This window comes from Akebia trifoliata, chromosome 8, assembly GCF_017979445.1.
Source record: "Akebia trifoliata isolate Shusen 1 chromosome 8, ASM1797944v1, whole genome shotgun sequence".
NCBI classification, from domain to species: Eukaryota; Viridiplantae; Streptophyta; class Magnoliopsida; order Ranunculales; family Lardizabalaceae; genus Akebia; species Akebia trifoliata.
In genome coordinates, this window is record NC_141382.1 from 34,842,725 (window position 1) to 34,866,914 (window position 24,190).

Consider the following 24,190-nt stretch of genomic DNA (forward strand, 5'->3'; position numbering starts at 1 on the left):
AAAAAAAATAATAAAATGCTAAATCATAATAACCAATTTTTTGTAACAGGATATACAACAATAAAATGATCAATAATGCTTTCACAAAAAAATAATAATCATGTAGTAATTGAACCATTCCATAAAATTCACCTTTTAAAATGTTCTGCCACCCGCACATCAGCCACATCCCCATTCCCTTCTCAAAATCCATCAGCCCCATCCCACGAACAACTCGCCTCACGTGTGAAACATCAAAATAATTTGACCCACTACTGAATCTGACATGCATATGGCGATTGCCATTTATATTTTCTTTCCTTTCTTAGCCTCTCCAACTCCTTAACCATTTGCATCTCACCAAAGCTTGCCGACATTAGGGCGAGCTATTGTCAGCCACATGTCATCTTTAAGATACTGTAGGCCACAAAACGATAAGAGTAAAACTTAATGGGGACATTACAAGTGTCATGTACTATCATCAAGTAACTTAAAGATTATTCTGTTGCAATATAAATAATTACAGGAAGTAAGTCAAGGTCATGCTTTCTCATTTTGTGCTGCTACGAAAATAGATCCAAATAATATGTTTTGACGTACCTATATGGGTATGACTTTGGATCCAAGACTTGTAACGGTTAGCAATTTTATAAAGTAGAGTACAAATAACTTGCAAGACATTCCATTGAAGTGGTTGAACTGGTTCCAACACCATGGATCCAAACACCCACAGTGGTAGAACCATGGTGATATAAGCTTATTTGAGTACTATAAAACGTTAAATTTAAATTGTAACCAGAGAATAACTCATCACTTGAATGTCTCATTTCCAGTGCGTTCAATTGCACCTGTCGAATCATGGTAGAGCACATGGTTCAACATTTCTAACATTTCTAAGCCAAACATGTTAGCAAGTTTTCTAAACCAAGAGTATGACCACATCTTTTGACTCCATGAACAACTTACAGTGTCCGATTTCTAAACCTAGATCAGTTTTTTGGCGATCCTTGTACCACAGAAACCCTTCACGATGAAGAATCACTGATCCAAAACCATTAGAGAAATTTGCTTTCTTCTCTTGATTCCCATTTGATGAACTGTTTCCAGTAAGAACTGGTGAGACCATATCACTAGAGAAACTAAGAAAAATTTGTTGCTCCGTTAGTATTGGTTGACCAAAGAGGATGAAGTGGGATGTTTTCACCTCGAAAGATTTTTTAGAACTCTGGGTAGAGTTTCCTATGGTTAACAAACAAGATACATTCTCACTAACATTGGGGTTGCCCATCATGAGTCCATTGGAGATTTTGGAGGGTGGAGCAGCACGATCAAGTTGTTGGAAACAATTCAGAAATAGACTTCCCTGCAGTTTGTTGAGGTGGAGATCTGATAAAGATAAGCCAATTTGAGGATGCCTAGTTCCCTATATGCCTGCAGGAGTGTTGTTTGATAGATATCACAAGGGACTGTTGGGCCCGAGGGTGTTGCTGGAAAATGATGACATTAGAAATTACCCGTCAAGGGGGAAATCTGGGTTTTGTGGAAGTCGTAACTTTTTCCTTGGTGGGGAGAAGGGTGAAAGATGGATGACAGGCACATTTGATGCCAATTCGACCAACCATGGACTCACACATTCCACATTTTGTAGGAAGTCCGGCTCATCCCATGTAACCTATAATACAGGTTTTAGCAGAAAAAATGGTAAGAAAAGGTGGCTCTAAACATGCACATATCACAATTCTATGCCTTGGAATAATTAAAAACAACACTTTAACATGGAGTTGTAATTTTTCTTAGAGTAGACATATAGCTAAATTTGGGAATTACTTACAATACCTTTGGTAGAGGCATAAAAGAAAGATATACAAGACTGTAAATTACAATAAGGATGATAGGTCCCAATCAGTACAAGCATGACAAACACACATAATGTATTATCTTAAGGTGAGAATGAACCACAATTATAATAATTTCTGAATTCCCCTTTTCTCCTTCTTCCCCTTCCCCATTTCTACAACAAGGGAAATAACTAAAATTAAGTTAATGGCATCCGAGTCTTTAGGAGATTCAGTCACCCACTACACCAGAATTGCAAACGTGCAATGAAACCAAAATAAATCAACAAATACATTGAAAGGAAATAACACTGAAATAAAATAACTACAGTTGAGAAGAAGGTTAATAATTGGGCTTCTAGGCATTAGTGGCTCCTAGGCATCAGTCCATATAACGTGGGTTGGGCCTCAGGGCTCGAGTGGATCTCTTGGACTTATCAATGCCCACCCCAACAAGAGGATGCTTGTCCTCAAGCATCAAATTAGGAAACTTATTGCAAAGTGTATCCATGGGCTCCCAGGTGGCTTCTTTGTGGGGTAGATGCTTCCAGTGCACCAAGCATTCTTCAATGAAGGTATCTCCACGCTTAACCCATTGTGTATCAAGTACTTGTTGAGGCTCGAGGGCTATTACTAAATCGTTCGTAATTGGAGGTAAGTCAAGTGGTGGTTTAGCGTGAGTGCCATTGTATGGTTTGAGTAAAGAGACATGGAACACAGGGTGAATTCGAGTGATGGGTGGCAATTGCAATCTGTATGCGACAGCTCCAATCTTCTCCAAAATAGGGTATGGTCCATAATAACGGCTGGACAACTTTTGATGAGCCCATTTGAAGACCGTTTGCTTGAGATATGGATGGAGCTTTAGTAGGACTTGATCACCAACTTCGAACTGGATATCTCTACGCTTGGAGACAGCTTGTTGCTTCATTCGATTCATAGAGAGCTCTAAATTTGACTTGAGTTGTTGGAGCAGCTCGTCACGGTATAGGAGGGTTTGATCAACTTCATGGACTGGTGAAAGACCCTTCAGATAAGCCAGAAGGAGTAGTGGTAGACGGCTATAAAGAGCTTGGTAAGGTGTCATCTTCGTTGATGCATGGTAGGTGGTATAGTACAAATACTCTGCCCAAATGAGATAAGTACTCCATTTGCGCGGCCATTGGTGAATGAAGCAGTGCAAGTATTGCTCGACGCAGCGGTTAATGACTTCGATTTGTGAAAGTGCCTTCAATCCGTAGGGTATGCGGATCTACTTTTGACCTTTGAGGTTTGAGAGTCGCCACTTAGTTATTACGGTCTAGGAATCAAACATTGACTCAAAACGGATAAAACAACTAATCTACAAAAGAAACTACGGGTCCGAGAATCATGTTACGGGGTTGGAAGGTGTTAGGCACCAACCTCACCCAGCAAACGCCTATTTCTACTAATTTCCAAAAATGATTACATTGCACAGTATACCAAAAACACAACAAATAATAATAATAAAAAAGAAAATTACCTCGCGGATTACGACGATTCCCTCGGCACTGACGGAGAATATCCTCGTATATATTTCCTTGCTATTTGCCCGTCACCAGATTTGATTTCGGATCTCCAAGTTGAGGTATCTTCTTCTTAGATCTATGAGTTTTCTGATTTTTTTTTATAGATTTCAAGGTATTTTAGAAGGGTTTTTTGAGCTAAAGTTGGAGTATGGATATTAGGTACGGAGTTAGGACTTTAAAATTAAGGTTTTGAGAAGGTTGGGGAGGCTCCTTGACCTACTTTTTATAGGGTTTCTCTTTGGATATGAAAATAGGTTGTAGAGACCATTATTTATAGATTTTTTTAAGTACTTTTTAGATTGAGTTAGTATTTAATTAGAATTATTTTAGATAGAGTTAGTGTTTAATTAGAATTACATTAGATATTTTTAGAGTTTAATTAGAATTACATTAGATAGATTTAGAGTTTGATTAGAATTCTATTAGGGTTAAGGTTTGACTTTGGTCTTATTAGATCGACTATATTTTAGGATTTTGACTTAAGTCTCACTTAATTGACTAGATTTTAGGATTTTGACTTAAGTCTCATTTAATTGACTATATTTTAGTTAAGATTTCATTTACATTAATTAATATTTTAATTACAGAATTTTTAATTATTAAAATTATAAAATTATCGTTTTACCCTCGGAGAGGATTTTTTACGTTTTAAGTCGTTTTTCAATGTTTCAAGATGTTTTGGAATCGATTTTTCGTAAGAAATTCAATGGAAATATTGGTTTGTGTCATTTTAAAAAAATTTTGTGCGAAATGATCGTGAACTTTATGAGGGGCATTTTCGTAATTTTGTCAAATTTTGTGAAAATTAGCAAAATGGTTTATTTGGCTTCGATTTGTTGTTTTATGTGTTTGAAATGATTTTTCTAAGCGTAATGTAGGCTCTAGGGATGTTTTGAGATTAGGGGTATTTTGATAATTTGGTCATTTTTAGTGATTTTTACTGTGAAGCTTCTTATTATTTGCAAAATGATGATTTCTATGTTTTTGGGGTCATGTTTTCCTAGCATAGCGTGGTTTCTATGGTTTTTTTGGCTTGAGATACCTCATCCGAATTTCTGAAACACATCTGATAACAAAATAGAGCATTGGAATAACCATCCATCATTGGGAACCGTCGCAATCGGGTTGACGAGTTGATTAATCAGGCAAGTACAAAAATGAGGTGTCTACAGATGCCTTTCTTTGGCAGAGGGTTGAAGTAAACTAGATAGCGAATCTATTTTGGTAGATAGTGCGATATCCAGATGCCAAATCTAGTGATAGTTCATTTTGCAGCCTGATTTAGCAATTCGTCGAGGTGTTTGGATCCTTAAGGGTAAAACTCTCCCGGAACAAAAAGTTGTCAGGTCCTTGAGCGCGAGCTCTCACTGACAGCGTCAGATCCTTGAATTTTAGAAAATTCTCCCTGACTAAAATGTGCAAGTGTGTGTACTTGAAATTTGAGATAAATCTCAAAGGGTCTGAACAAAATCCGAGTAAAACTGAGTAAAATCTGAGCAAAACATAAAATCTTGGAAAACCTGAGAAAAAATTTGACTTTAAACAAAACTTGAGAAAAATTTGAGATTTGAAAAAAATCTGAGCAAAAGTTGAGAAAAAGTTGAATGTTATATTCTACCTACCCTGGGTGAAAGAGTAATGAAATTATTTTTCTAGGAGTCCTACTCTACCTGCTCGGAGTGAAAAAGTAATGAACTTTTGTTTTCTGGGAGTCCTACTCTACCTGTTCGGGGTGAAAGAGTAATGAACTAATTTTTTTTGGGAGTCCTACTTTACCTGCTCGGGGTGAAAGAGTAATGCACTAATTTTTTTTTTTGGGAAGTTCTACTCTACATACTCGAAGTGAAAGAGTAATAAACTAAGTTTTTTGAGAGTCCCACTCTACCTGCCCAAGGTGAAAGAGTAATGAACTAATTTTTTTGGAAAGTTCTACTCTACCTACTCAGAGTGAAAGAGTAATAAACTAATTTTTTGGGAGTCCTACTCTACCTGCCCAAGGTGAAAGAGTAATGAACTAATTTTTTTGGGAAGTTCTACTTTGCCTAATCGGAGTGAATGAGTAATGAACTAAGCTTTTTGGGAGTCCTACTCTACCTGCCTAGGGTGAAAGAGTAATGAACTAAATTTGTTTGGAAAATTCTACTCTACCTATTCGGAGTGAAAGAGTAATGAACTAATTTTTTTGGGAGTCCTACTTTACCTGCCCATGGTGAAAGAGTAATGAACTAATTTTTTTGGAAAGTTCTACTCTACCTACTCGGAGTGAAAAATTAATGAACTAAGCTTTTTGGGAGTCCTACTCTACTTGCCCAGTGTGAAATAGTAATGAACTAATTTTTTTTGGGAAGTTCTACTCTACCTACTCGGAGTAAAAGAGTAATGAACTAATTTTTTTGGGAGTCTTACTCTACCTGCCCAGGGTGAAAGAGTAATGAACTAATTTTTTGAAAATAAATGGGGGATTTACACCATATTTAATTTTTTTTTAAATAAAAAATTGGATTTTATGAAGGTCCGGTAAACATTTTAACTCTCTTTGAATCTTAAGAGTTTTCAAAATTGCTATCAAGAGGGTAACCTTTAATTCAAAGTTAACCTTATCCTTTGGGGTTGAAATTTACCAGGCTTTAAAACCAAAATGCCCCTAGTTTGACAGGGAACATTGCACTAGGGATAATAAATGAATGCCTCTAGTATAAGGGGGGGAAACTGTACTCTTTAGAAAAAGGAAATGCCTTTGTTATGAAAGTTTGAAATCTTTGATTATCGCAAACGCAATAAAATTTTAACTTTGACTTTTTATATTGAGGATTTCGAGTCAAGTTAAAAGAAATTGGAACAAAATATTACTTTCTGAAATTCATCATAGAATCTGTTCTTTCTCCCTGTCGGTTCGCTTAGAGACATGAAACTCTTCAGATCAATCATAAACGAGATACTTGTATCTACTGAGTTTATATTTGGTTCAAACTGGGTATTGAAATTTGATCATTCGAACTTCTGATGTTTCAGCTCGGACCATTTTTTCAGCTTCTCAACTCAACGAAGATTTTCTTTTTGTTTTTTGGTTACTCTAAGTTTTGCCTAGATTGCTTTTTTCAGGTTTTCAATCTAGCGAGCATACTCTAGCTTTTGCTTAGATCATCTTTTTAGGTTTTCGATTTAGTGAGCTAACAATTTTTTCTCTTTTCTTTACTCTGATTGTTGTCAAGGTCGTCCTTTCAGATTTTCAACCTTGTGAGCTTGCCCTAATTTTTGCCTAAGTTGCCCTTTGGATTTTCAACCTAGTAGGCTTTATTTTTCTTTTTCTTCCATTTTCAACTTCTGGAGTTACTGTCTGATCATGCTTTGCTATCTTTCTTGACTTTTTTGCACAGTACTTAGGAGGACTTTTATGAGTAGGCTTAGGACTGGGCATAAAAAGAAAGGAATTTTGAGGTTCAAAAATCCAAATGCCCCTTGTGTGGCATTTCCTTTTAAATTGTTTTCTTTTTCTTTGAATTTTCTTCCCCATTTTGGATGATATTTCTTTTTCTTTTGAATTTTTTTTCTTTGTTGAGGAATCTATTTTTTTATTTTGATGTGGTTGGGCCTGAAGTAACTTCTCAGGTTGCCTACGTACCCCAAAATTTTGGGATCAGACCAAGACGTAGTTCGAATTATTCCCTCCCTTAGGTTAGGTGATTGGGTTGAGAAAGAAAAATGTATTTCTTTTTTATTTTTTTTATTTTTTTCTGAAAAAGGCTACAAAGGGTTGAGAAAGGAAATATTGAATTGGGTAGTAGGAAAAATTGATCCGACCAAAGATGGCTTCCTTAAATGTAGTACTGCTTGATCTGGTCAAGGTTGGTTGACTCTAGAGTTCAATTCTATCATGATCTTGAAATCTGACGATTTTTCCAGGCAGTATTTTCTTAATGTATGAGTCTCTCCAATTGGGTTCAGACTTCCTCTTATGATCGAGGATGAATGCTCAATTTTATTTGAAGTCTGATGGTTAAATCCTTGACTTATAAGTGATGAACTTTGATTTTCTTGTCAAACATGCGAGTGACTTTTCTTTGATAAGTTTGTATGTGGTACAAAACTCTAAGTTATTTTTCTTCAATTCGGTTTAGTTCTTCATACCGATGACGGACCCAGTATATTTCTAACAATTGACTTTCCATCAAGACCTTGAGATATAGAATTTCCATTTCAACTGGTAAGATTGCTTCCATATCATACACTAGGGAATAAAGAGTGCCTCCAGTGGAAGACTGTATTGAAGTACGATATGCCCCTAGTGTGAATGGTAACTTCTCTGACCAATCTTGACATATTTTCTCGATGATTGTTTTGAGATTCTTATTGGCTGTCTCAACTGTTCCATTGGTCTGAGAATAATAATCTATTTTGAGAGTTCTCATCTGATTATGTGAGTCCTTTTTTATTTGTATATGTGGTGTTCCATAGGACGAGTATATATTTAGTGTTGAACAACACCCAAAGTTAACCAACATATCCTCATCGGATCATGCGAACAAGTCTTTTGAAATTTTCGAGTAAATTCATTATCTCCTCGTGTTCCTCTAGGGACCCTTATCTTCTTGTTCAGGAGAGAAATCTATCCTTAAAGTCAGATTATTAGTTAATCCGTTAATGTACTCGAAGTATTCAAAAAATTCCTTTATTCAAATGGGGTGACAGACGCCGTTCTGGACTTGGCAAACGAACTCAACTCATATAAATAAAAGGGATAGACTCAACTTAAAGAAGACATAACCTTACTAAAAAAAATGGGCTCGAGCTAACCCAAATGACTCAAGACAAGTACTCACAACGGGCTTAATTAGGATTGAGGACTGAGACATTGCTTACAACTGGCAGGACTAAGGTACTGTGATCTTCTGAGAATAATTGTGTAATTTTGAAAGATTTTGGAGTCATTTCTGACGATTCACTTGGTGCTGACTTACGACCCTAGTTAGGCGGTGGGCGATTGAGGTTAGGCATAATGATAACCCTAAAAACCCCATCAAAGGTGGATTACTAGTTACGGATTCTAGAGTAGAATTTTAACAAATAGAGGTTCCTCTTGATAGCATGGGTTAAGTTAACCCCTAGATTCAAAATCTCTAACTAATGAAATATTTCGATCAAGAAGTATTACATGAAGATGATTTACTGATCTTGAATCTTAGAAAATTTTGAATCACGATTAAGGGTAGTACGATTTTCTAAAAGTAAGATCCAGATTGTACTAATCAGTACATCCCTTAATATGATTTTTTTATTGAGCCTAATCTTGTTAAATATGAAATATTCAGTCCATTGAATTAAATTGGCCGATACAAGGTGATTGGGACCATGTACGTATTTGAATTTGGGCTGGTTTGACCTAATGGATCTAAATATTCTACTTGAACACTTTATCAACTATTTTTTTAAGCTAATTAATCCAATCAATTCATGTGTTGATCTATGAGATCTATTTACCAATCGGGCTAACTAGTTTAATTTGATATTGATTGGTATGTCTCATCAATTAAGTTTACTAGGTTAGACCGGTATTGCGGGTTGGATTGAACTAGTGTGGACCGGTCCACCTACTTACCTTTGGGTTGGATTAAATAGAGCAACTCGGGAACACCCATAGTCAGTTCGGGTCGTGACCTATAGGAAGGCTCCTAGACTCTAGGTTTACTACATGTAATGCAATTTTATCTGGCCACCCTTGCCCAAGTACACATATATACCTCTCGAGCGTACTCAATCAGACGGTATGTAGTGACTTGGTTTGATATACCATATAGGTGATAATCTAAAACTTTAACTCACTTATCTGAAGTCAAAAATAGCCAATTTAATCCCCAGATCAGAGGTGGTGCGCGATGCTAGAGCAAAGGTACTCTTAAATCACCTCTTTTCTAGAATAGACGTAGTCTATCCTGGTACCGTAGTACATTGGAGCAGGATCTCGCTTAGGCATTGATTTTGACCAAGAAGTACAATTGATGAACTTGAATTACTTTTGATATACCGTATAGGTACGAGTCCAGGGTTGTAGCTTTCATAAATGGTTTGGCATCCCACAAGGGGACCGACTATGTACTAGTACTATGTTGGCAAATAGAACATGTGACCGTGTGACTTATAATAAGTTAAAGGCTCAGGTTGCTCCAGCCTGGGTGCATTGATATACCTTTCAGAGTCACCTGATCAGACGGTACTGATGTCCCAGTTTGATATACCCTAAGGTACGTGACTGGAGTTGTGATTTTCATGAATGACATTGCATCTCTGAAGAGACCGGGCCATGCACTAGTGTCACGTTGGCTATATTGGGATATGTAAGCGTGTAAAACAATAAACATGCTTGTGATGTGTGCAATACAGGGTGGGGTGTGCCCAGGGGCTTTTTTAAATAAATTGGCTCATGGGCCAGATCAAACCAATTAAAATATGGTCATCACATAAAATCCATAGCATCAAGATTCACATCAAGACATGCACATCAAAGTGTATAACAATCAGGATCATGGCATATTTAATAGCAATCAATCAGGGAAGTGAAACAAAGAGTAATGATGATCAATCAATTAGAATAGCATGGAAATAATATCAATCATTGATCAAATATTGAGATAGGCACAAATTTTTTTTCTTATGGTCCAATTGAGGATTATTTTGGGTGACCCTAACCGAATTGAGATTCCAAAGAATATTGAACTAAGTATGGAATGATAATTGTTGGAGATTGGGAGTTATGAATTTTTTTTTAAAGAAAATTTATCGTAGGGTTTCAAATTTTACTAAGGTCATTTCACTAATGTGGTCACCTCATTGATAATCCAATTTCATAGCTTTTTTAGATTTGATAAAAAAATTTGGACCCAAGAATAAAATTCAATATTTTGAAAAAAATTAATACTTAGATCCAAGGTTTAAAATAGGCGGCTATGAAATCATATTAAAATGAAAAAAAATTGGTGACAGATAACTATGTTGAAGGAAAAAAGAACTTGTTTCTTAAATCATGTTCAATACGAGCTCGAAGACCCTTAGCAAAATATAAATCCTACTAGATTAATGAGTTAGTCATATTTGTTTGAAAGCCCAAAAAAAAAAAAAAATTCTTGTCAACGACAAGGGAGTCGTTATTGCCACATCAACTTTTACTAGGGCCACATAAATTATTATGTAAATCATTAAAAGGATTGCACCCAATTGACATAGAGTTAGTAAAAATTGGTGTGGTGATAAGAATTCTCAAACAACAAAAAAAGTTGTTCTTCTGGCACAAAGCAGCAAACATAGCTCCATGGATTTCAAAGCGTTGGAGCTTCGGATGATTATTAAAGAAATCAACCAAATCGATCTCCGGAAAGGTTGAAGGGTGTCAAAATCCCCGGTAAATTCAATCTTCATGACCAAATTTTTAACTTCATTAGCACATAGAGGGATAGTGCTCACAACATCCCAACACCATTGAACCCCTCTGATGGACAAGAACTCTAGAGCCTCAAGTTTCCCAAAATCAACCTTGTAAACTCTACCTTATTATTGGCGATTGAGAGATTTTTTAAGCAATGGGTTTGATTTTATTTCTATCAATTTCACTCTTTTTCTTCGAATCGAAACCCAATTTGTTTCCGTGAAGGATCGTTGTTACTCATCCCATCCTCTTTTTTATAAACAATAGAGCAGCTGAAAGGTCCCCTATCCTTAGCCATCCTACCATAAAATTCCAAAGTTCTCTCACGTTTTTTGAATCTAACAAAGCCATTAATCAAGATATTGTTACAGAATTACACTAGGTTTTCCCCCAATTAATTTTTGCATATTTTCAAATGCGATCAAGACCTCGTCCAATCGATCAACTCTACAACAAGAATTGATGGCAAATTTGAATATGGGCTCAGTTCTAGGGCAAGAGAAAATTTCCTTTGAACAAGAATAGGGATTGGAGATCATACCTTCGAGGACCGAATGAAGATTGGAGAATCGACCAGGGATTGCTAGGGTTCTAATCATCTATTCATAGGTGAAATGATTGTGGCGGAATGAAACAATCTCGGATGCCCATCGGAATGTGAAGATTAAATCGAGTGAATTTGGGACAGTGACGAAGTTTCTTTGTGAGGAAGTAATGAGATGTTGATAAGTGAATGGGAATTTTAGATATGTTTTGAGAAATTGAAGGAGTTGATCTTGAGAAGTGAGAGAGAGAGAGAGAGAGAGAGAGAGAGAGAGAGAGAGACGTCTCTCTCTTGCTTTTTTTTTTTCCGTCCTCTACATTGGAGAAGAAGATAGAAGTAGTAAAACATGTTTTCTGCTAAGACACACCATGTAAAAAAAAATTTGATTTTTTTTTTTGGAATCCTTTCCTCATCACAAAAACATTAAAAAAAGACCATTTTTTTTTATTTCTTACGACATCACTCATAAATAATTTATTTGAGAAGAAGATGAAAAATAAAAAATCATTTTCTACTAACGGCACACCACGCAGCAAAAAAAATATTTTTATTTATTTATTTATTTTTGTAATTTTTTCCTTGGAATTCTATCCTCATCCCAAACAACATTAAAAAAAGAAATTTTTTTATTTCTTAGCATATCACTCACAAATAATTTATTTTCACAATTTATCACCCATGCATATTAACGTGCCAAAACAATTTTTAAAATTAAAAAAAAAAAAAGTAAAATCCATGACTCTCATCCCAATCACCATGATTTCATCCTCAATTTATATGTTAATTTGAATCTTTCATTGTTTAGGGTCATCAAAAAGTGACCCTTAATTGGATCAAAAACAAAAATACAATATCTAAAATCCAAATAAACAATCTACAATCAAGCCATGAAAATAAAAATAAAAGATAAAAATAAATAAATAAACAAATAAAATAAACCAAACTAAATAAATAAATATATAAAAACTAGGTCGATTTGGCAATGTTCCCATACTTAGGGCTTTTCAAGTTTGATCCTCAATAATCCCCAGTGGAGTCGCCAATGAAAGCACCCTTAATTTGCGGGGTATGCGGATCCGCTTTTGACCTTTGAGGTTTGGGAGTCGCCACCTAGTTATTACGATCTAGGAACCGAACATTGACTCAAAATGGATAAAACAACTAATCTACAAAAGAAAATACGGGTCTAGGGGTCATGTTACGGGGTTGGAAGGTGTTAGGCACTAACCCGGTCCGGCAAACGGTGGTCTCTATTAATTCCCAAAAGAGATTACATTGCACAATAGACCAAAAATATAATAAATAATAATAATAATAATAAATAAAATTATCTCACGGATTACGACGATTCCCTCAGCACTGACGGAGAATATCCTCGTATGTATTTCCTTGCTCTTCGCCCGTCATCGGATCTGATTTCGGATCTTCAAGTTGAGGTATCTTCTTCTTAGATCTATGAGTTTTTATTTTTTATTTTGTTAGATTTCAAGGTGTTTTAGAAGGGATTTTGGATGTTTTTTGAGCTAAAGTTGGAGTATAGATGTTAGGTAAGGAGTTAGGGCTTCAAAATTAAGGTTTTGGGAAGGTTGGGGAGGCTCCTTGACCTACTTTTTCTAGGATTTCTCTTTGGATAAGAAAATAGGTTGTAGAGACCCTTATTCATAGATTTTTTTAGGTATTTTTTAGATAGAATTAGTGTTTAATTAGAATTATTTTAGATAGAGTAGTGTTTAATTAGAATTAGTTTAGATAGTTTTAGAGTTTAATTAGAATTACATTAGATAGTTTTAGAGTTTGATTAGAATTCTATTAGATAGTTTTAGAGTTTGATTAGAGTTCTATTAGGCTTATGATTTGACTTTGATCTTATTAGATTGATTAGGGTTTGACTTTGGTCTTATTAGATCGACTAGATTTTAGGATTTTGACTTAAGTCTCACTTAATTGACTAGATTTTAGGATTTTGACTTAAGTCTTACTTGATTGACTTGATTTTAGGATTTTGAATTAAGTCTCATTTAATTGACTAGATTTTAGTTAGGATTTCACTTTACATTAATTAATTTTTAATTATTAATTTCAAAAATTTTAATTATTAAAATTATAAAATTATCGTTTTGCCCTCAGAGAGGATTTTTTGCATTTTAAGTCATTTTTCAATGTTCCAGGATGTTTTGGAATTGATTTTTCGTAAGGACTTCAATGAGAATTTTTGTTTGTGTCATTTATGAAATTTTTTGTGCGAAATGATTGTGAACTTTATGAGGGGCATTTTCGTATTTTTGTCGAATTTTGTGAAAATTGGTGAAATGATTTATTTAGTTTCCATTTGTTGTTTTATGTGTTTGAAAGGATTTTCCTAAGTGTAATGTAGGCTCTAGGGATGTTTTGTGGATAGGGGTATTTTGATAATTTGATCATTTTTTAGTGATTTTTACCGTGAAGCTTCTTTTTATCTGCAAAATGATGATTTTTATATTTTTGGGGTAATGTTTTCCTAGCGTAGCGTAGTTTCTAAGATTTTGTTGGCTTGAGATACCTCATCTGAATTTTTGAAACATATTTGGTAACAAAATAGAGTATTGGAATAGCCATCCATCATTAGGAACCGTCGCAATCGGGTTGACGAGTTGATTAATCAGGCGAGTGCAAAAATGGGGTGTCTACAGTTTGGCCGTCCATTTGCGGATGGTAAGGTGAATTGAGTATGAGTTTTGATCCAGAGAGTTTGAAGAATTCGTGCCAGAATTTGCTGATGAAGATTGGGTCATGATTACTAATGATGGATCATGACATTCCATGGAGTTTGACGACACCCTCAAGAAATTTTTGGCAACAATTTTGGTCGTAAATGGGTGAATTAAGGGAATAAAGTGAGCAAACTTACTTAGTCGATCGACTACCACCAGAATTGTGTCTTTGTTGTGGGAAGTTGGCAGCCCCTTAATGAAGTCTAGAGTGATGTCATCCCAAACCTGTGTTGGAATTGGTAGGTGCTGTAATAATCCCGCTGGTGTCGTGGTTTCTTGTTTGATGCGTTGGCATACCTCACATTTCTGGACATACTCATGAACAACTTTATGCATCTTTGGCCAATAGCATTGTTGCTGCAATCTTTTGTAAGTTCGAAGAATACCCGAATGCCCCCCAACTTTAGAATCATGAACTTCATATAACAACTTGGCCCTGAAAGATTGATCAGTAAGCACCACGATCTTCCCTTTGTAAAGCAAAAACCATCACGCTAAGTCAAGGGGCCATGTGGATTAGCATCAGCCTTTTGTTCCAGATGCTATATGTAGGGATCTGATTTAGAAACTTCTTTGATTTGCGCCGAAATATCTACTTCTGAGAAGTGAACAGCAGTCAATAAAGGACTCTCTTGTCGCCTAGATAAAGCATCTGCTACAGAGTTTTCACGTCCAGGTCGAAAGATGATTTCATAATCATACCCCAGTAATTTGGCCACCCATTTTTGCTCCTCCGGAGTTGCAACACACTGATCTAAAAAAAATTTGAGGCTTCGTTGATCGGTTTTGATGTAGAACTTTCGGCCAAGTAAATATGGTATCCACAATCGTATTGCTTCTATGATGGCTAGCATCTCCTTTTCATAAATTGACCAAGTTCACTTAGTAATTCCCAAGGCTCAACTCATATATGCAATCGGTCTATTTTGTTGAGTTAGAACGGCTCCAATTCCTTCTCCCGATGCATCTGTTTCGATGATGAAAGATTTACCAAAGTTTGGCATGGCTAGTGTGGGGGTTGATATCATGGCTTGTTTCAATGCTAAGAAAGCCGCTTCCGCTTCGTCATTCATTGAAACTTCCCTTTCTTAAGGAGGTTAGTCAATGGTCGAGCCGTTAATCCATAACCTTGAACAAATTTGCGGTAATAGCTAGTTAAGCCTAAGAAACCATGGAGCTTAGTGATGTTGGAGGGTCTTGGCCAAGCAACCATTGCTTCAATTTTCTTTTCATCAACTTTGACTCTTTGATGTGTGATTATGTGACCCAAATACTCTTAACTCTTGCTTGCCGAATGCACATTTGCTCATCTTAACATAGAATTGGTGTTGCCAGAGGATGTTTAATGCAAGTTGGACATGCTCTAAGTGTTGCTCCCATGTAGGAATGTAAATTAGAATGTCATCAAAAAACACCAAGATGAACTTCCGTAGATATGGTCGAAAAATTTAATTCATTACTGCCTGGAAGGTAGATGGCGCGTTGCATAGTCCAAATGGCATAACCAAGTACTCATAGTGGCCATTGTGAGTGCGGAAGGCTATTTTAGAGATATCGGGGGTGCTGACCCTTATTTGGTGGTATCCTGCCTTGAGGTCCAGCTTAGTAAAAAAATGAAGCTCCGTATAACTCATCGAGCATATCATCTACTGTCGGAATTGGGAAACGATCCTTTATGGTGGTAGTGTTTAATGCTCGGTAGTCTGTTCCAAATCGCTATGTGCCATCTTTCTTCTTCACTAGCAATATCGGAGAAGAAAAGGGGATGGTGCTTGGACGAATCAACCCTGCATTGAGCATGTCTTGAACCTGATTTTCAATCTCGGTCTTTTGGAAATATGTGTATCTATATGGCCTCACATTAATAGCTTCGATTCCATCTTTGAGTTGTATTGTGTGATCAATTTCGTACGCTAGTGGTAATTTGGTGGGTTCAGTAAAGACATCCAAATATCCTTCCAGCAATGCTTGCATATCCGATGGGATTTCCTTATGGTTTTGCTACCCTTCAAGCTGAAAATATAAAGCAAACACAGCTTGTCTTTGTCGAAATTCCTTAGTGAAGCCTTGTAATGTGGTATCTTGTATCAGTGGAACTTCAATCCATTGAAGTTTCTTAGGTTGTTGCTCCCAAATGAAGTCCATGGTTAGCTTCTTCCAATCACAAACTACTAAACCCAATGTTTCTAACCACTGAATTCCTAGCACCATATCCAAACCATTCAAGGGCTATGAAAAGAAATCGAGTTGGAACTTATTAACTTGTAGATCAACCATGAGCTTCTCGTATTTCCCTTTACATGATAATCTTTCTCCATAGACAACTCTGACAGTAAACGGTTCCGTGGGCTTCACGGGCAAATAAAGCATTGCAGCTACTCGATCATTGATGAAGTTATGAGTGGATCCACTATCGATTAAGGTGACCACCTCATGAGCTCCAATAATTGGCTTAATTCGCATTGTTCTCGGTACGGTCCATCCAGTTAGAGCATGTAGAGTGATCTCGGGCTCCTTTATGCTGACATCTTCCTCAATCTCGGGTGTTTCCCTTGCCATGTTCATCCTTCCAATTTTCTCCAACGCTTCATTTTCCTGTATACAACCCTCTAGGATCATCAATTGTGGTTCTTGACACTTATGTTCAGGGGTGAACTTTTCATTGCAATTGAAACACAATCTTTGAGCCCTTCGTTTCTGCATTTCATCCCAAGAAAGTTTTCTAATTGTTGCTTGTGTGGAACCCTTGGTAGGATTAGAATTACTTACTGTAACGGAAGCTCGCAAGGCATTTGGCTGTGCAAATTGTCTCTGTCTTGAAAGCTGATCGTCCCTCATTTTTGCCAAGCTAATTGCCTCTTTTATAGATTGAGGCTTGAACATCCTTATTCCGTCTGCCACCTCTGGTTTTAAGCCTCCCATGAACGTACCCAAGAGAGCTGTCAAATTCCCGTTGATAGTGTAACACCCCGGATTTTCAACTTATATCTCGAGAAAATTAAATGGTGAGATTTGGAAGAAAATATCGAAGGAGAGACTTAGAGTAAAATACTCGGATTTTGTTATGATTAATTTCGAGGTAAATCAACTTCGCCATTAGATTCAAAAGGATCGAAATATATACATTAGCCTGTAAGCAAGTCCGAATTCGAATTCGGATAGAGAAGTTATAGAATCCTCGAATTTCGTGTTGAGTGGGACCCAAAATAGTGGAATTTCGTTAGAGCGAGAATCGAAAAGATTTGATAACACCATTAGATCCGAATCGAAAAATTATTCGAAATGGTATATTCGTTTGTCGTTTTCGAGTCTGAATAGTTAAGTTACGATCGAAACTAGAAATAAGGGGGAAATTACAAGTATGCCCCTCAGCTTTATTATAAAAAGGAATCTGATTTCTTTTATTTCATTCTTTCCTCTTCTTCTCTAAGAAAACCCCAAACGACAGTCACTTCTCCACCCTAGGGTTTCGACCCATTTCCATCAAGTTTGTGAGCGAACGAAGCCGAGTTGAACCTCGACGAAGAAGGCAAAGTTGTCGGCCACGACGAGGGCTACAACTTCACCACCTTTGGTTGTTCATTCTTGTTCGTTTTCTCCATCCTCCATAAAAAAATAGCCGGGTAGCTCGAGTAAACCCCAACACATTCCATCCGAGGGCTTCATCGAGTTAGGAGCTAGGTATATACTTCATTGTAGAAGCGAAGGAGAACGTCATTGTCGGATACCTTGCAAACCCTCACTCGTTTCGCATCCAAGTCAGTCCAACCTCGACTCTTGAGCCATCCAACCTTGAGTTGTAGTGCTAGCTTGTACCCTTGGCGTTCACAACCAAGTAAGTGACTTCCAATTCTTATTGGTAGCTTTAGATTTCCGAAATGTGCATTTAGGGTTTTGAAACAAAACTTATTGTTTGCATTTAAATCGTAGAAATTGGTGTTTGATTTCAAATTCATGGTAGAAGTAGGTGTTTTGTTTATGCTTTATCGAATTTTGATAACAAAATCGTGGGTGGGTCGAATGGTTCGAAGAATGGAAGAAGAAATCGAAAAAGGGATCGAAAAACCCAAAAATCGCGAGTGATGTTCAGGCTGTAGGTGGGAAGGGTCGGTGCCACCGGCACCTACCGAAGGCATTCTGTCGGTCCCACCGACAGAATGTTGCTTCTGCCACCGACGAAATCAAGAAGCCGTCGAAAACTTTATTCTATCGGCAGGACCATCGGTCCCACCGACACCTGCCGATGTGTATTCTGTCGGTTCCACCGACAGAATATTGATTCAGCCACTGACAGATACAGTTTTGACCAGAACAGTGTTCTGACTCTTGGCTTGACCTCCTCACACCTTATACACTATTTCTCACCCTTTATTTCATTAAAAACATTGAAGTAAATGTCCTCTTTAATTTTTACTTTCCATTTACTTTAAGTTCTTTAATGAAATTATGGTTTTACCCCCCATTTTGGAACAATGGGAATGGTTTCAAGATCCAAATCTCAAAGGATCAAAATCCGAATTTTGGTTTCAAGAACAAAACGTATTTTTCGACGTTTTCGGCAAGTTTTCAAAATGAAATAACTTTCGCGTTCCTTTGAATTAGATTACAAAAACTATATGGTGTCGAATCTCATGATCAAGACTTTCATTTCGAAAAACCCGTTTTTTATTTCGAGAACTTTGAAAATTTGAGTTTCTGACACTTAGCCAAATTTTCACCAGCTTTCTCTATTTTTAACAGCTTTGGTCCCGAGCATCGCTGGGACCTTGTTTTTGAATAAACTTCGGTGGTTTTCAATGGAAAGACCAAAAGAATGACTTTGAAAGATTGAAAATGAATGGTTGATTTGAAAGGATGAAAAATGAGAATGTTGAGAGAATGGGAAAAGGGAATGAACGGTAAAATGTCAGAATCACACCCGAGGGGTGATGTCTGCATTTTACATTGTATGTTGTGTGTAGGTTGGTGAAAGGATATCCAGGTTATTAATGAAAGGGTTGCATGTTTATTTCCGATTATGTTAGCGCTTGCGCTGAGTACTGTTATTTATTTTAGGCCGATTGGCCACGGTTGCATGGTAGGAACTGGATATCCGTTCTCAACCCTGTTCTGTTAATTTCTCTTTTGTTTTAAATGAAAAATCATATATGTACGTAGCTATTTTGTGAGCTGTTAAAGGGTTTGTGAATGCCTGAAGGGATAGTGTGTCACATCATCCGGAGGGGTACACTATCCTGGGATGTACGGTAGGGACCACCAAACTCATACGTGGTATGGGACGCGTATGAGAGTGGAGTCACAACTGGAATCCGGGTCCATTCCTTTCTTATCTTTACCAGTGAACGTGTATTGTAAAGGTGGTCGTATACGAGTGGAGTGTCATTTGGGAATTACATGCACGCCTGATAGACATAGACGAAGATGATTAGTCAGTGATCACTAACAATCTAGTAGTAGTCGAACGTTCTGACACATCGAAAAGAGACCCATTGCTTACGGTCACGTCAAACGGCCAGCCTGAGCCGGATAAATGGTCCCGCAAGCGTGGTAGACACGACCAGCCACAAAATCAGGAACTACGATGTTATTGGGGAATATCATGTCCTGACTGGGAGCGATCCAGTCGTTAATCCCAACTCTTTAATTCCAATACTCCACCATTTGTATTATGTATATGTCGTTATATTTCGAATTACAAACTGAGAAACATGTCTATTATTTTAATGTTGCCAACGGTATTTGCATAAAATGGAAAATGTATAATGAGTATGGATGATTGATGTTATGTGAAATTTTTAGAACTGTTTAGTTGCTCATCCCTGGCTATATGTACCAGTTGATCGTATTTTATCTTGTAAAACCTTGCATGTATTAAAATGTTCAGTATGCTTTATTCGATCATGCTTAGGAAGGGTTATTAGTAGGAATTGGCTGTGGACTTACTGGGTAACCATTGTTACTCACCCTTTCCTTCCTATTTTTTTTAGTTTCAGCACTTGCAGCTACCGAGGCAGGCGTAGAGTCAGTAATTGAAGAGTATCTGATCGATCAGATCGATGATCAGAGTTTATTGCCTGGTGAGCACTAGGGTCACATCCCTTAGTGTTGTTAGTTTCATCCAGGATGTATGCAGTTTTTGGATTGAGAGTTTAGGCCTATGTTAGAGTGAGAGTGTTTTGGGAAGCCTGTATATTGATAAATCTTCTGCACTCTGATCTACTTACATGTTTGATGTAATTAGTCTTCCACTGTTATTTTTCCTGTATCTACATTTTTATATACAGGTTTTGTTATAGATTGGTTTATCAGGTTTGAGTTCCGTGAAACGCTAACATAAACAGAGGAGACCATGCCGAAATTTCAAGGTGCCGCCTAGTACCTTGGGATTTGGCCTTGGGATTTGTGTTAGCGTTTGGCGGGGCGCCACAGATAGTATCGCAATATTCCCGTCTATTTAACTCGGGATAGAACTTTGTCGAAGTCTTCAGAGTCAGGTGGTCCAAACCGAGCCCTTACTTCATCTTCGAAGTCTTCCCACGAGATACTCCTTTGTTCTTCAACGAGTGCTTTCCGAAACCATTGCCACCATTGATTCGCCTCGCCTTCGAGATGAAATGAAGCTAGACGAACCTTTTGATCGTCGGCTACCTCTTGAAACTCGAAGAACTGGTCCACGCGATTGAGCCATTCCATCGGATCATCTCCAGAAAATTTTGGGAATTGCGGCTTTGCAATCTTGGAAGAAAATGGTCAAGTGTTATCGTTTGTATCTCGGTTGGTTCGGTTGTGTCCTTCACGCTGATAGTTATTGTGGCTAGGTGATCCTCTGCTTCAAAGGAATGCTTCGGATAGTCTTGCAATAGTATCCTCTAGTTGTTGGATTTTATCCGTGATTCCCACCTCTATCTGTTGCATCCCATCTTGAACTCCTCCGAGCCCCTGCTCTAGAAGTTCGAAACGTTCCTTGTTTGTCGTCATGAACCTTGCTCTAATACTAATGATAGGTCCCAATCAGTAGAAGCATGACAAACACACAGAATGTATTCTCTTAGGGTAAGAATGAACCACAATTATAATAATTTCTGATCTCCCCTTTTCTCCTTTTTCCCTTTCCCCATTTCTACAACAAGGGAAATAACTGAAATTAAGTTAATGGCATCTGAGTCTTTAGGTGATTCAATCACCCACTACACCAGAATTGCAAACGTGCAATGAAACCAAAGTAAATCAACAAATACATTGAAAGGAAATAACACTGAAATAAAATAACTGCAGCTAAGAAGAGGGCTAATAATTGGGCTTCTAGGCATTAGTGGCTCCTGGGCATCAATCCATATAACGTGGGTTGGGCCTCGGGGCCCGAGAGGATCTCTTGGGCTTATCAAAGGATGAAAAAAAAATGAAGGATTAAAGATCACCCAATTAAATTCATCTCTAAAATAAGGGTTTCCCCACGTCAGAACCATCAGTCGAATGTAAGCCATATGTAAAGTATGATGGCCCTGGTTGACAAGTCCTTTTGGTCTATTTGAGAATATTCGAAAAAAGGTAAGTATTTACATAAATATGGGAATCGCACCAAAGTTTATCAGGCATTAGTCAGGGGATGCTAAACACAGACCAATTCAATAGGCTTACGATAGAGGCTACCATATCATAAATTCAAAAGTTATTACATCAGCTTAATATGTTTTTACAATTCATGCGTAAACATGGTAAGAAAAACAAAGATGTATGGTCGCAGAAATTGAGGGATATGTGGTTCAACCAAGCAAAACGTAATCTTGCTTTAGCATCTGATCAATAAAGATGCATTGAGAATGGAAAAACAATTCAAAAAACAGCAAAGATCCAAAATTTCGTACAGACAAGATTAGGTTAAGCGGGAAAAGGATACCTGGAGAAGCCTCCATAGTGAAGTAGGCCAACGGACAGAGTCAGCGACCTGAACAGAAGATATGGTTCCCATGAACCAGCTTATCCGCAAGGAATCCTCAGTTTCAAACGCCATCTTGAACCTCATCCCTGGACATCACTGCAGCAGAAGTAGAGAGAATCTAAAAAAAAACAGTCAATGTGATTTATGATTCCTTACCTACTTATTTCTATCTTCTAACAATACTTTACACATTCCTCCCATTCTCTCTATGTTGTTAACCAGGGAGTAGTAGCATTAACTGAAAATAATTCTTACCTTATAAACTTCCCCCTGATTACTCACTTCACTCTTCAAGCTCGGCTTCGGCTCACCTGCATCATGCTAGCAATATGTCAGTTTCATCAATCAAGGATCGATAGGGTTTAGTTTTGCTACCATGAGGTCTGAACTTTAACCACGCCCGCTGTTTTTCTTCTTTGCTTCAAAAGTAGCCCCATCATTGAGCATCGATTTCCATTCTGAGCTTGGAGAGCACAAGGGCCTGCAAGTAGAAAGGAGTACCACTCTGGCATGCACAACCTGCGCTTGCATGGCATTGCGAAGATAGATGTTCATTAAAGACTTCTCTATAGATACCTGTTTTTTTTTCAACTAGTAAGATGCTGGAAATATCGTCAGGTGCTCTTCCAGATCTCCTCAGTAGTTTCTTTCCCGAGTCGCTCTGGAGAGGTTCAAACCTGATTCTTCTGTCAAAATATATGTTAGGTTAAGGTATTTCATAAATCTATAATATTATCTAATTATATATAATATTACTTAATTATTATATTGCCCTCATTTATTTTTGATAGGTGTTACAGTCACCATGATACAAGTGACAAAGATGCATCAGTTTAAAGAACAAATAGCGGAGTATGGTCGCAAAGAACAAATAATGTCAAGTCGACAAAGTAATGGGTTTGAAAGTTAAACATGTCATGGCAGCAGAACAGTGGGTCAAGTACCTAAAGTGCAAGTAAAGAAGCTAAAGTGAAAGTAAAGACAGGGTATATATATTTTTTTGGCAGAGGATATGTTGGTTCAAAACAGATATCTTCTTTACATTCACTTTAGTGTTCGAAGCACACTAGTTCATTAGCCTTTGGTAGCCACTGATGATTCACTCAACATATATTATTCTCGATATTGAGGTGTTGAGAGTGCCTAAGGAACGCGTATGGAAAGAGTGCTCCCAGATTTTATCATAAAAGGCATTCGGAAGATGCTACAATATAGACTTCGAGAATAGTTGACTTCCTTGTTTATTGTAGCAAACTCAATGACTAATTTCACTATTTTTGCAAGATGGACATAATGACGTTGCACCATATTATATTAGGTGACAATGGATCCGCAAGTACATGCATGTGATTTCCTCTTATCATCAGTGCTTCAAATATGTTTTTGGGAACAATCAGAAGTGCATGCATCCTGCTACATACAAAGTATTTTGATGAATGGGAAACACTTTTGCAAAAGCGAAGTTCTATTTGGTTAATTTTAGTCCCTCTCCCATTCTTCCTTCTACCTCTCTAACTCAAGTTTCAGTAGTCTCCAAGAAAGTCTATGGCCATGGAATCATTGCAATGTTATTTCAAAATGAAGACTAAATTAACAGAATTATTGGGATCTCACACTACAAAAAAGAGGAGTTTTAGAGGCTTTTTGTTTGGGCAGTTCTACGAAGCGTCGTCAAATGAACAATTTAGGGGCAGTTTTGTTGGAAACGCCCTCGAAGAACGACGATTAGGGGCATTTTCGTTGGAAACGCCCTCGAAGAAAGATGAGAATCTAATGAATGGAAAGCGTTTCCGTTAGAAACGCCTCTGAAGATGGAAGAAACGAAATCTACAATCGATTGAGCTGTTTTTAATGGCGAAAATCGATGGCGATTTTGTGAACCGTCCTAAGAAACCATAAATTGAGGCTCATTCTTCCAAAACGCCATTAAAGAGATGAATAATCGAAGCATTTTCAATTTGGCGCCTTCACGATCTCAAAATTGACGGTAAGTTCTTCGTTTCCTTTTCTCTTCTCTCTCTCTCTCCCATTTCCACTATATATTTCCTCTTTTTCCCTAACAATCTCTCTGATCTTTGTGCTGGCTTGATGTGAAAGGTGAGAACAAGTCTGAATTGAGCTAAAAGGAAGATTGTGTTGTGGGCTAAGGTGAGATGAATTTTCAATCTTCAAATTG

At 37.3% G+C, this 24,190-nt stretch overlaps 1 pseudogene; it reads right to left on the reverse strand.

Annotated features, from left to right (window-relative positions):
• Window positions 1-789: 789 nt before the first annotated feature.
• Window positions 790-22,569, reverse strand: LOC147396594 (auxin response factor 22-like; annotated as a pseudogene).
• Window positions 22,570-24,190: the final 1,621 nt, after the last annotated feature.